Source organism: Ursus arctos, unplaced genomic scaffold (assembly GCF_023065955.2).
Source record: "Ursus arctos isolate Adak ecotype North America unplaced genomic scaffold, UrsArc2.0 scaffold_9, whole genome shotgun sequence".
NCBI lineage: Eukaryota > Metazoa > Chordata > Mammalia > Carnivora > Ursidae > Ursus > Ursus arctos.
The window spans coordinates 71196508-71211108 of record NW_026623111.1 but is presented as its reverse complement, the minus strand read 5'-3'; the positions used below and the strand labels follow the sequence as shown (position 1 = coordinate 71211108).

At 35.0% G+C, this 14601-nt stretch overlaps 1 protein-coding gene across 6 annotated transcripts in view; it reads right to left on the bottom strand.

Moving 5' to 3' along the window:
* The window catches only part of CCSER1 (coiled-coil serine rich protein 1), a 1292599-nt gene that overhangs the window by 786527 nt on the left and 491471 nt on the right, over positions 1-14601 (bottom strand). The window lies entirely within an intron of this gene.

Genomic DNA, 14601 nt, shown 5'->3' with positions numbered 1-14601 from the left:
ATATTAATCACTAATACCTGAACCTTAAGCTCAGGGCCTATTTATTGGAACATCCAACCTATAGAACTCCTTGAATCTAGGTAGCATGACTAATTATTTTTGACATATCAGCACCAAAGCCTGTCCCTGACATTGAGCAAAAACCTATAGTAAATACACGAAAAATAAAGAGAAAGGAACATAAGCACACACACACACACACACACACACACACACACACACACACACAAAGAAGAAGTCATCAAACCACAACAGAAAAGAGAAGAAGAAAAGAACAAAGAGGAGCTACAAAAATAGCCAGAAAACAAGTAAAAAAATGTCAATAACCATACATTTATCAGTAATTACTTTAAATAGAAATGGACTAAGTTTCCCAATCAAAAGACATAGAGTAGCTAAATGAAAACAAACAAACAAAACAAAAAACGAAAGCCAAGAACCATCTATATGCTGCCTACAAGAGACTTACTTTAAATGTAAGGACACACACAGACTGAAGGAGAAGGGATGGAAAAAGATGTCCCATGCAGATAGAAATCAAAAGAAAGCTGAAGTAGCTATACTTATATCAGACAAAACCAAGGCATTATAAGAGACAAAGAAGAGCATTATATAATAATAAAGAGCTCAATCTCACCAGAAGGTCAACATTTGTAAATATTTATACACCCAATATAGGAGTATGTGTGTGTATATACACACACACACACATACATACACACACACACACACACACACACACAGAGCAAATATTAACAGATCTAAAGGGAGAAATAGACAGCAATATAGTAATAGAAGGGGAGCTTTAACACTCACTTTCATAGATTGGTAGACCATCCAGACAAAAAATCAATAAGAAAACACTGACTTTAAATGACACATTAGGCCAGATGGACTTAATGGATATTTACAGAACATTCCAACCCAAAGCAACAGGTTTCTTCTCAAGTGCACATGGAACATCTTCCTAATTGGATTATATGTTAGGCCACGAAACAATTCTTAATTAATTTAAGAGAATTGAAATTATTTTAAGAATCTTTTCCAGCCCCATTGGTATAAAGCTGGAAATTAATTCCACAAAGAAAACTGGAAATTTCATAAATATGTAGAGATTAAGCAACATTCAACTGAATGTCCAACGGGTAAAAGAAGAACTCAAAACAGAAATCAACAAATACCTTGGGACAAAGAAAAATGGAAAGGTAGCATACCAAAATTTATGGGATTCGGCAAAAGCAGTTCTAAGAGGAAAGTTCACAGCAATAAATGCTTACCCTAAGAACCAATAGAAATCTTAAAAAAACTAACTTTACACCTCACGGAACTACGAAAATAAAACAAAGCACAAAGTTAGTAGAAGGAAAGAAATAACAAAGATCAGAGAAAAACTAAAATAGAGACTAAAAGGATAATAGAAAAGGTGAATAAAACTAAGGGGTGGTTCTCTGAAGAGATAAACAAAATGGCCAAACCTTAAGCTAGCCTCACCATGTGAAAAAATAGTGAGAATTCAAATAAATAAAATCAGAATGAAGGAGGAGGAATTATAAATAATGCCACGTAAATACACAGGATCATAAAAGACTACTACAAACAATTAAATGCTAACAAATTGGACAACCTAGAAGCAATGGATAAATTCCTAGAAACATACAACTTATCAAAATTGAATCAAGATGAAATAGAAAATCTATTTCTATTAGACTTATTACTAGTATGAATATCAAATCTTTAATCTAAAGTCTTCCAACAGACAAAAGTCTAGGACCAGACAGTTTCACTAGGGAATTCTATCAAACTTTAAAGAATTAACACCTTCCTTTTCAAACTCGTCCAAAAAATATAATAGGAGGAAACTCTTCCAAACTCATTTTATAAGGCCAGCATAACCCTAATACCGAAACCAGACAAGGATGCTACAAAATAGGAAAAATACAGACCAATATCCCTGATGAACACAGATGCAAAAAAATCCTCAGCAAAATACTAGTAAACCAAATTTAAAATACAGCAAAAGGATCATACACCACGATCAAGTGGGATTTCTTTCGAGGATGCAAAAATGGTTCAACATCTATAAATCAGTCAATGTAATACACCATATTAAAATGAAGGATAAAAATTAATACGATCATCTTAATAGAGGCAGAAAAAATCTGACCAAATTCAACACCCATTTATGATAAAAATTCTCAACAAAGATTGCTGGAGTAATCTTAAGAAAGAAAAACAAAGCTGGACAATAGGTTGTCCAATTGTCCCCCTATTTTGAACTATATTACAAAGTTATAGTAATTAGAAGAATATGGTATTGGCATAAAAACAAATCCATATGCAAATGGACAAAATAGCCCCAAATTAAGCCCTTGCAAAAGTGGTGAGTTTTAATTGATAACAAAGGAGCTGAGAATATAAAATGGGGAAAGGACAATCTCTTCAATAAATGGTGTTGGGAAAAGTGGATAACCAAAAGAAGAAAGAACGAAACTGGACCATTATCTTACACCATAAACCAAAATTAACTAGAAATTAACTCAAAATGGATAAAAAACTTGAACATAAGACCTAAAATCATCAACCTACTAAGAGAAGACAGTGGAGGTAACTTCTTGACACAGGTCTTGGTAATGATTTTTTGAATCTGAAACCAAAAGCAAAAGCAATAAAAGCAAAGATAAACAAGTGGGATTACAGCAAATTAAAAAGCTTCTTAATAGCAAAGGAAATCATCAACAAAATGAAAAGGCAGCCTACTAAGTGGGAGAAAATATTTACAAATCCTATGTCTGACAAAGGCCTAGTACTCAAAATATATAAAAATCTCATACAACTCAACAGCAAAAGAAAACAAAAACAAAATCTGATTTAAAATGGGCAGACAATCCAAATAGACATTTTTTCCAAAGAAGATGTACAGATAACTAACAGGTTATATGTTCCTGAATATATGTTCTACATCATTAATCAGGAAACTGCAAATCAAAACCACAGTGAGATACCACCTCAAACATGTTAGAGCGGCTATTATCGAAATGACTAGGAATAACAGGTGCTGGCAAGGATGTGGAGAAAAGGGAACCCTTGTGCATTATTAGTGGAAGTGTAAATTGGTGCAGCCACTATAGAAAAAAGTGGAGGTTCTTCAACAAAAATAAAAATATTGCTACCACATGATTCAGCAGTTCCCCTTCAGCGTATTTATCTGAAGAAAACAAGAACATTAATTTGAAAAGATATCTGCACCCCCATGTTCACTGCAGCATTATTTACAATAACCAAGCTATGGAAACATCCTGATATCAAGTCTGTCGCCAGAAATGAATTGTTACAAGTAGGAGACTCAAAAATGTTGAATGGGTAAAAAGGTGATAAAGCAAGGGAAAGGATGATCCATTCCACTCTTAAGTTTAGTGGTTAAATGATCCTTCTTGCGTGAAACTGAAGCATTTGACTAAATGTTTGCTCATCTGGGGAACTGATAGGAAATATTCAGAATTCTGGTGTTCTGACTACTTCTTGCAACTTTTAGTTAAGTCCTTCAAGAGAGTTATCCTTGGGCTAACATTTATGTATTGGAAAGCAGAGAAAGAATAAAATACAATTCTGCTTAAAGAGGTTCTTCATGTCTATGGACCATAATTGATTTAGAGTCCAATAATGTGGAACTCTGGGGGGTTTGAAAAGCCAAACTTTCTACTCCAAGCTGAGGTAAGCAAACAGAGAGTGGGAGAATGAAGACTGAGTAGAATATTTGACTGGAACAAAAGGAAAGCCTCTAGCCCCAGACTCCTAGCAAACACCTCTCGTTGAATACCATTCACCCAGTAAAGGAGACACACTCATGTTTAAAATATAAATGAAAAGAACAAATTATGTATATGACTTCCCGCATCAGGCTATTTTTTTTTTAATTTCCTCGTGGCAAAGGCCATTAAATGATGATGATTGCAGATTTGGGGGAAGGGATTGCAGGAGACTCTGATATCTATGGCTGGGACTGGACTTCCCAGGAAAAATTCCTTGCTGAGCCCGCTTTCTGGCTAGATTACCAGCCCATGGAACTGAATGCAAATGACTTAGAAGCCAACGAAATTTTTAAGGTAAATGCATTGCCAAAGTGACTGTAAACCTCACCAAGACTGTATTTCCATAATTAAACCAATATTCCACTCACCAAACCCATTCCACAGGAAGTGGATTGTTAAAGCTCCGTAGTAAGGTAAGGCATTACTCCATATGCCCACCCCCAAAATGCCCACAGTAGATATGGACAAGGAAGTTGCCACTATCATCCCCTCTCCCAAACATGGAGATGTCAGGTTTGTAGAATGAGGGATTTAGTCAACTACCAGAATTGAGTGTATTCACTGTGATTTTCTAACAGAGCAGGAAGCATGCTATGAATCAGTACTGCTGTGTTTTATTTTCCCCTTTTTCTGAAGGAGAGTTTTTATGTTAGTAGTCTTTCCCATTCTCTACTATCAGAAGTTTTCAAACTTGGACAGAGAACGAAATATTTTTTTTTTTTTTTTTTTTTAGCTAGAGAATAAATAATTCACTGGACTCTAACCTGTTGGAAAGGATTACACTTAACACAGAAATCCTGAACTTGAATTTGCTTTAGTAACTGTAGGAGTCCTTGTGTCATCTTGTTTTGGGGGAAGGTATAAACGTATTTCAGATAGGCATGGCCACTTCTGGAAGTGCCTGTGCATGGGAAGAATGTGCATTTGTATGCAGGGTAGCTAAACATGTGGCCGTTAGTGATGTCATTGCTCGTCATCCTGATATCCATTATATTCCTAAATGAGTGACAATATTGCTCTGCTTTCAGTTTTGTTTTGTTTTGTTTTGTTTGTAGGAATGGGATAATGCTGATCAATACACTGTGGTTTCTGGGGGAAAGTTTCTTCAATCTCAAGAGCAAAACACAAAGAATTACAGATTTTTCTTCTTATTAGGATGTGGCTGTGTTTGGAAGTATAGCTTGGAAATGCTGCTGCCATCTTGTAACTAGCCTGAAGTTCATGTCATTACCTGTGACAAGGTAGAATGCTGCAAAGCACTCAGGCACTGGATGACATTATTGACCACTGTGCCTGAAGGTCATCCTACCTCAGACTACTGTTTGTGGACACTGCTTGACAAGCTAAGCTGAGGTTTTCTATGATTTTCAGATCATAGATTTGTAGATTATCAGTGGGTAGAGTTGTATCCAAATTTCAAATACAACCATAAACACCTATTACTGTCTATAAAAGTAATAATATTAATGAACAACTCTAGCCTAGCCCATTTTATTGTTTTCTATTTTTCCTTGACTCTACAATTCTAAACCGGGAAACATACATTTATCAAAACTAACAAACATAATTTAAAATACAAAGTATAAAGAAATCACCAGACTTCACAATTTTTTTTTTCTAGTTCTAAGAATTTATAAACTTGAACGCAGGCTTAAACAGTAAGAACAAAAATAATGGATAGAATTTTTTTTTTTAAGTGGTATACCATTGCAGGTACCATGTTAGTTATACCATTTGATCCTCAAAAGAGATTTATAATCTCATTTTGGAAACAAGAAAATTAAAGCTCAGTAAAGTTAAAGGAAACAAATTTCAAACCTTTTTTTCCCAGACACATTTTCTTAAAGAAAGTGATTATATCCCAAAATAAAGAAAATGAAGCAACATAAATACAGTCCTGTGTTACATATTTTAACTATGATCACTACTTTTCTAATTTGGCAATGTTATAAGACTTTATTTTAAATTTTAGAAGATAATGTGAACCTGTTAATTCAAAACACAATCACTGAATCAACCGAACTCAGAGCATTCTTCTGAGTACAAACAAAACAAAAGATGACAGGTTGGAGGCTTTGGGAATGCATCCTTGGTATAATTGCTATCAACCACTGAAAGCTTAAAAATATGCTAGAGAAAAAGACTGAAAGAAGATAGCAATTATTTTGTTCTATCCGCTCTTTCTGTCAGAGAAACATGCCTTATATGACAATTTCAGACTTTTCAAACATATAATCTCTCATTAATTTATTACTCGAGACACTATACTTTTAAATTAATTTTAGCCAAACCTAAAAAAATTAGCATTATATATATTTTTTTACATTTACCTTCTCTAAGGATATACTATTTTTTCTTAATTCAAATGAGTATGCTATTTTCCTTTAATAGGTTAAAATACAATCATAATTAACCATTATAATAGAAAATATTTTAAGTGCATATTTTTTGTAAATAAAAAGTGTTGGTTCCAAAGAAATTTAATTACAGCTTATCTATTTTAAAACCATTTCCCTTGCACAAATTGTTAATTTTCCCTGCAATATTTTTTTTTTTCATAATGACATTATTTAGGAACTGGTCAGATTTTTAAAATTACAATTTGAAATTACTCAGAGAGAAGTGAAAGTCAATCCACATTTTTGGTATGTATTAAAAAAACTATGATGTATAAAGAAGTGTGGAAAATGTGGATTAACTAAGAATAATATATATGATTGCCATTAGGCAATGCAGTCATTTATTGTGATTGCATGTCCAAATATAACTTTTGAAGGATTATAATTGTCAAAGTATTAAAAAATGCTAAATTGTGGAAGGAGCCAAGATGCCCTTCAACAGACGAATGGATTAAGAAGATGTGGTTCATACATACAATGGAATATTACTCAGCCATCAGAAAGAACGATTACCCAACATTTGTAGCAACATGGACGGGACTGGAGGAGATTATGCTAAGTGAAATAAGTCAAGCAGAGAAAGACAATTATCATATGGTTTCACTCATTTATGGAACATAAGGAATAGCAGGGAGATAGGTAGGAGAAGGAAGGGAAGAATGAAGGGGGGGTAAACAGAAGGGGGAATGAACCACAAGAGACTATGGACTCTGGGAAACAAAATGAGGGCTTCAGAGGGGAGGGGGGTGGGGGACTGGGAAAGGCCGGTGATGGGTAGTAAGGAGGGCACATATTGCATGGTGCACTGGGTGTTATATGCAAATAATGAATCATGGAACACTACATCAAAAACAAAGGATATACTGAATGGTGACTAACATACATAATAAAAAGTTATTATTAAAAAAATTTGATTACCAAGAACATTAAAAAAATGAAAATACTTTCAAAATTTAATGATTAAAATTAATTCTGAATTTAGAAGTATTTAGTACTTAATAAAACAGGACAGTACACTAGCAGCCAGTATTCACCAAGTTCTGAGACACAAACTGCTACACATATTCAAGGCAAAATGAGCCCTCACACGTCAGTAGACATTACTAGTGCTCACCAGTAACCACTTCTGTCTGATTTCCCTCGGTTACGTGAGGCTTTGGAACAACTTCTGGCTGGAGGGCTACAAACTGAAATTAAGTATGCCTCCTCTGGGATAAAGCCGTGAAGAACAGGCATGAACTCACCATATATTCCCTTTTGCTGGGGTGGTGACCAACAAGATGCAGCTACAAGATATATGGTACCTTCCATAGTCTGGGATCCTGAATGATTTTGTGCAACAGACCCTGGCTACATAACTGACATGCAACAAAAGCAAGAAGTAAACTTTTGTTAGCTTAAACCACTGAAATTCTGTAATAATCTGTTACTGACACATAATTAGCCGATCCTAACTAACACAAATCTTTTGGAGAAATAACTTTCTGCAATGTTAAGATATGGGAAAAGAACACATTTACTCTTCCATGTTACATTATACCTGGTAAAAAAAAAAACAAAAAAAACAAAAACACAAACCAAAAAAAAAAAAAAAAAAAAAAAACCTGTTGTCATTCTACACAAAAAACAAAGTATTTTTTTTAAATCTGAAAGGATCTAATTAACTTGATAAATTTTAAGAATATGACTATTATTTTTAGCATAGGCACAATTTATGATGAAATCAAAATACATAGAATTATTGCATTTAAAGTGCAAAGTAGATTTGTTTCTAAAGCTATTTGGGGAAGCATTATATATATATATATATATATATACATAATAATTATAGGGGCGCCTGTGTGGCTCAGTCATTAAGCATCTACCTTTGGCTCAGGGCGTGATCCCAGAGTCCTGGGATCGAGCCCCACATCAGGCTCCTCTGCTGGGAGCTTCCTTCCTCTCCCACTCCCCTTGCTTGTGTTCCCTCTCTGGCTGGCTGTCTCTCTCTCTGTCAAATAAATAAAATCTTAAAAAAATACATAATAATTATATATGCATATATATACACATATTTGTAGTCTCTAAGATTATTTACCTACCCTAAGTCTGCTGAATCAGAGTAAGAAGAGAATAGCTGCAGGTCACCTAGCACCTATGTTGGGACATCAAAAAGACAGGGGCAAGCTTACTTCACACTTGCTCAACAGCTTTTAGCACTGAGAGTTCAGCCAAATATAAAAACTTAAGAAATAATTTATTTTTATTCAGTCTAGTGTAAACAGTAGTGGACATGTAGACTTTTGCTTTCTTAAGACAAAACTTAAAAATCTTGAACATGTTTTTTTCCCAATGTTCATAGCAGCATTGTCCACAATAGCTAAATCGTGGAAGGAACCGAGATGCCCTTCAACAGATGACTGGATTAAGAAGTTGTGGTCCATATATACAATGGAATATTACTCAGCTATCAGAAAGAACGAGTTCTCAACATTTGCTGCAACATGGACGGCACTGGAGGAGATAATGCTAAGTGAAATAAGTCAAGCAGAGAAAGACAATTATCATATGATTTCTCTCATCTATGGAACATAAGAACTAGGAAGATCGTAGGGGAAGAAAGGGAAAAATCGTGAACATTTTGACATTTCTTCCCTTTATTTTCCAAGATGGCAATAGAAGAAAAAATTTCTAAAAATCCATTGTTTTCCTGAGTTCTGTGAAGTTTGTGCACTTTTCACTACTGAATTCAGTCCAAGATAAATATGTGCTAATATGTGGAACAGAATATAAATATACATATTATAATGTATCGGATTATATATATTTACATGGAAGTCTTTTTTTTTTTAAAGATTTTATTTATTTAATTGACACAGAGAGAGACAGCCAGCGAGAAAGGGAACACAGGCAGAGGGAGTGGGAGAGGAAGAAGCAGGCTCCCAGCGGCGGAGCCCGATGCGGGGCTCAACTCCAGAACGCCAGGATCACGCCCTGAGCCGAAGGCAGATGCTTAACAACTGAGCCACTCAGGTGCCCTTACACAAAAATCTTTAAACACATCATTGATATCAAAATATGTCAGAGAAAGCAGAAAAATTGGCCTAACTATATAAAATACACTAACATTCAAAATCATGAAATCGAGTTCATGATAATGAAACTAAAAAGTACTGATATGACATCTTTTGTGTGTGTATTTTATTTATTTACTTATGTAAGTATAATTGCCATTCAGTGTTATTAGTTTCAAGTATGCAATATAATAATTCAACAATTCTAGGATTTCTCATATTTTGTGAATCTATAAAATAAACTTGGCTACAATTAGCTGTATAATAAACATTGACAATATATGATATTATACAACATATTATTTTTTTCTTCTATATTTAGAGAGAATACTTTCAACATGTGATTAAAAAACATGTATTTTGGTTAGAAATTTTTCTAGACAAATATCACCCCTCCTTTTTTCTTCCTTAAATATTTAAAGCACAGATTATTGCCAGGTTAAAGTAAGACTTGCACTCTAGGTAACAGTTTATAAATAACAGTTTATGTTTGTTGATTTGTTTTGACAACCTCTCTCTCTGGAAACTCATTTAATCCTCATCACCATTCTATGAGGCAAAGACTATTAATAATTACCATTTTAAAATAAAGAAACTGTGATATGAGAGGTTGAAATAAATTGCTCAAGGTCACACAGTGTATGGATGGCAGAGCTGGGACTTGAATCCATTTTGTTTTCAGAGACTGTGTGCATCTACTTTGTTAAGCATATGTCACACTTTCTAAACCACCCACTGAAAAACAGCCATAATAATATAAGACTCGGGAGCCTAGATGGTTCGGTCGGTTAAGCACTGCCTTTGGCTCACGTCATGATCCTGGGGTTTTGGGATTGAGCCCTGCGGTGGGCCCACTGCTCAGTGGGGAGTCCGCTTCTCCCTCTCCCTTCCCCTCTGTCCCTCCCCGCCGCCTCAACTCATGCTCTCTCTTTCAAATAAATAAATACAATCTTAAAAAAAAAATAATGTAAGACAAAAACATTTTGTTCATAATTGCAATAAAGAAATTGCTTTGCTTTCATCTGAATCAGTGTTCCCTGATGTTTCCTGGGGGTGACTTATCCACACACACAACAGTTTGCAACCAACCTCTAATCCTTATAAAAAGCAACCACTACTCACTTACAGACTGCACTTTCTTACAGAAACCTGAAGGAGACATGGTCAAAAGGCATCATTCAAGATATCAAGAATGTGACTTCAAAGCAACCTCCAGACTGCCTGTAGTTTACAAGTATTAAACAACTGAGTGATCATAATGATATATTCTTAAAAGTCAATTCTAATTTTTGTGTGGTAATAAAACCACGCCCTCAGCAGCTCCCCAGGTGGTGGGACAGTTTCTTCCCACTAGAAGGTTCCTGACTGCTTCCTTCTTCCTACTCTCTCCCTTCCTCTTTGCTTCCTTACATACTTCTCTATCTACTTTTTATAAGTATTGTCTCTTCACTCACGGTCAGACATGACAGCTGTCCCTTCATCATTCTGTAGTGAACATATCTATCTCCAACAAGAAGCCTGAATCCCAGATAATGTACAATGTGCTGTGGGAACTGAAACTACAGAACTACGTCATAAATCAGAGTAAATGATTCCCCTGGGGCCTAAGGAGCTTCACCATGAGCAGTGTAAGGACAAGTAACAATTAAAAGTAAGAGGCTTAATTCCCCCGGTGAAAATAATAGAAGAGATTTCTCTTCCATTTTCTTAGAGAATTCACTTTAGCAAACTTATAATTGTAAGTACTTTTTCCTGTTTCTGAAATCTATATAAATCTTTTTGTAAGCTAGATAGGCCTTTGTCAGCTTTGAGACCCAGGGACTTCTTTCTCAGAGACCTGGGAGCCATCTCCTTGAAATGTAGACATCAACGGAGATAGCACCCTATTCACCAGTTTCCATGGGACAGTAGTTGCCCAACTTTTTGGGCACCTTTCTCAAAGCTGAAAAACTACCTCATGCCATAAAAGATATGACAAGTTTGTTTCTCTCCTGGATAAAGCCAACTGATTAACACAGATGGCCACACCAATTACCAGGTAAATTCAGGATGAACTATGTGTGACAAATATGATGTTGTCAAGTTTCCTTTACTGGAAGCCTAGATATGGTTTATTTAGAAAACAGGTACATAATGGGTTGTATCCACTTGACTGCCTAAAAGAGTGAGATTCCTGTCTTTGTGCTCTCTGTGGATTGCCTGCGATATGCTTCACCTTCTGGTTTAATGCTTACTGAGTAATAGAACTGTTTTCTTTCTCTATTACCTTTGTAGAGAGGATCTCTGAGTTGGGAAAATATTTTGTTTTTAATTCTGTTTTTCCCAACAGCAGGGTATACGTGCTAAAGCCAGCAAGGCGTTTTGTTCTCTTTAGTGGGACTCTCAGGAGTTCATGTATTGTTTTCAAATACTGATGATCCAGATCATGGTTTAATTATTGTAAGATTGGAAATAAGTGGCAACTGGGTAAATGAGACGTTATTACACATAGCATGTCATAGGCAGAGCTATGTGGGCATATGTAGTTTACATAGCATTCCATTAGAAGCAAGATATTCCACACAGTTGAATTTTTCAGAGAAGTGAGGCTTAAAGTTTTAAGTTAAAAAAAATCCATTATTATTATTGTTATTATTATTATTATTATTATTATTTTCTGGGTACACTTAAAATATATAAACAGCAAGTAACAAGAGTTGAGTCCTTCATTGTCCTTCTACAATAGTTGAATATAGTACATTACTTAAACACAAAACCTATTATACATAAATAAGGATATATTTGACTACTGCCTCCAGAGATGTTGGTATCTTTCTGAATAAAGAAAGAGGTTATAGTGTTTTTGTGTTTTCTTTCTTTCTTTTTTTTAACCTATACCAGTTCACTATTCATTTTCAATAGTTAATAGGTACTTGCTAACTGTTTAATGATTGAACATTGTGTTTGTCCACGTGTGTGTGAGATTAAATATAGGTATGCTGTTGATTGCTCAATAATATATTCTGAACACTTTTGGTGCTGTCTGCCCATCCCCCTTTATAGATCTAGTTAATATGAGTGTTAGCTGCAAAAGGTTCATAGCTGCTTCCTTCTCTGGAGAATTTCTCTTAGCCTATGGGAAACTGCTTTACTTCTGAGATTACCAGCTCCCTACCCAAAGTCAATAACTGATACATACAGGTACAAACCACTAGCCTCTGTGCCTCAAGGTGGGACCAACTATATGGTAAAAGTGATGCTATAGAGTCCCCTGTCCCCATCCGATCAGGCAGAATAGAGACTCCAGCAGATGCCCACTTTGATGCTTATAGCCCGCCTCCATCCCTTCTAACTTCTTTCACCCCCTTATCTTGAGGAAACAAAATGGAGATAATCAATGAGCAATTACGCTTTTAGACATTTTCCTCTAGTATTTTCTATTTGTATACGTATATTTATAAAAATATTCCTTATAGAGTTCACTATATTCTGATTATATTATACAATCTATATCCTATTCTCCCACTTAATACTTCCATTGTCTATCTGCAATATAAAAGAGAGTTTTGACTGGCAAATTTCTGGTACTGCATCTTGTCTTATCCTCTACTCTGCTTTGCAGAATATGGTCCTTACTATACTGTACCTTTGACAATTGTTATGTATGTACATCATTCATCCCTTTAGTTGTATTAGGACCTTAAGGCAGAAACTAAATTGAATACTTTTTACATCCTTTAAAATGGTTAATAAAGTACCTTGTACATACCAATTTAAAAAAAAACCTGCAGTCCAATCAAAATATGCTGAAGTGATAGTATTAATTTTATAGTTACAAATAGAAAAAGTTAATCTAGAAGCACAATGACCAAAATCACAATTACCAATCACTTGATATCTGACATCAATATTCTTTGGAAGTGTTTTAATCTATTGACATTAACTATTTTAATTAATTTAAAAACACATTTCTTCTCACATCCCCTGTAAATGATTTTTATATCCTTTTGAAATCATTTATTAAAAAATCAGATTCAGCATCTAATACTCTAATGCATTTAAAATATTTTCTTTGTAAAGTAGTAAATTAGAATGAATTCTTAACATCCAACTCATGTAGCATAAAAAAGAGCATCTAAGAGGTTTCAAATTGTCAACTGTACAGTTGGAACTAATCCTAAATGTCAGTAGGCTAGCATTTTAGGAAATGCCTCCTTATCTTAAAAACTTTTTGCTCTCGGGGCGCCTGGGTGGCACAGCGGTTAAGCGTCTGCCTTCGGCTCAGGGCGTGATTCCGGCGTTCTGGGATGGGGCCCCACATCAGGCTCCTCCGCTGGGAGCCTGCTTCTTCCTCTCCCACTCCCCCTGCTTGTGTTCCCTCTCTCACTGGCTGTCTCTCTCACTGGCTGTCTCTGTGTCAAATAAATAAATAAAATCTTTAAAAAAATAAAATAAAATAAAATAAAATAAAATAAAATAAAATAAAAACTTTTTACTGTGCTACAAATTGAGTTGTACAAGGGTAATTCTCCATGGAAGGGTGCTTGGAGGAGGAAGCTGGAAAAGAGATGGACAGTTTTCCACTAACAGAAGTGACAGCATATTTCTTCTGCCTCTATACAGGTGACAGTAGATATTTATGGTGACTATTATACCTAGAAAATCATTTGACCTCCTTTGTTTTTAATGACAAATACATTTCTCAAGAGTATTACATCTAGAAGATCATGGTTCTTTTTATGAAAGAAAAAACAATCCTTCAGGCAACTTTACTTTACTTGGATTGGCATTTTCAAATCTACCACAATCACTTAAAACTGTAACCTAGTTTCCTATCCACTATGTTGTGCAGCTCCACCAGAACACACGAGCAATAATATATACTTATCTAAGGTTAATATCGTGTTTCTTAGGTAGCACAATTGAACCAAAATGACATAAAATTATTCAGTTTAGCATGGATCTCTAGTCTGAGAAATAGTTTATCTTGCATGCTCCACAATATTTAAATCTTATATAAGTAGGTAAAAAAAAATTGTATAAGTGGACATTAAATAGCTATAGCTAACGGTTACAAATGCTCACAATGGGCCATGTACTCATTTGATTTTCTAAAGTACCCAACTGAAACAGTCACTACTGTCATCATTTCCACTTCGTGGCTGAAGAATCTGAGGCACAGAGAATTTAAGTAACTTGGGCACAATTACAAGGCCAAGACTGAAACCCATACACACCAGAGCCACGGTTTGTATTCTTAATCTTATGTACTGATTCTCATAAGACATGACGAATAATGAAGGAAACAAATGACTGACTTGAATCATACATGCTCTAGACTTCGCAGTCCTTGAAATCTGC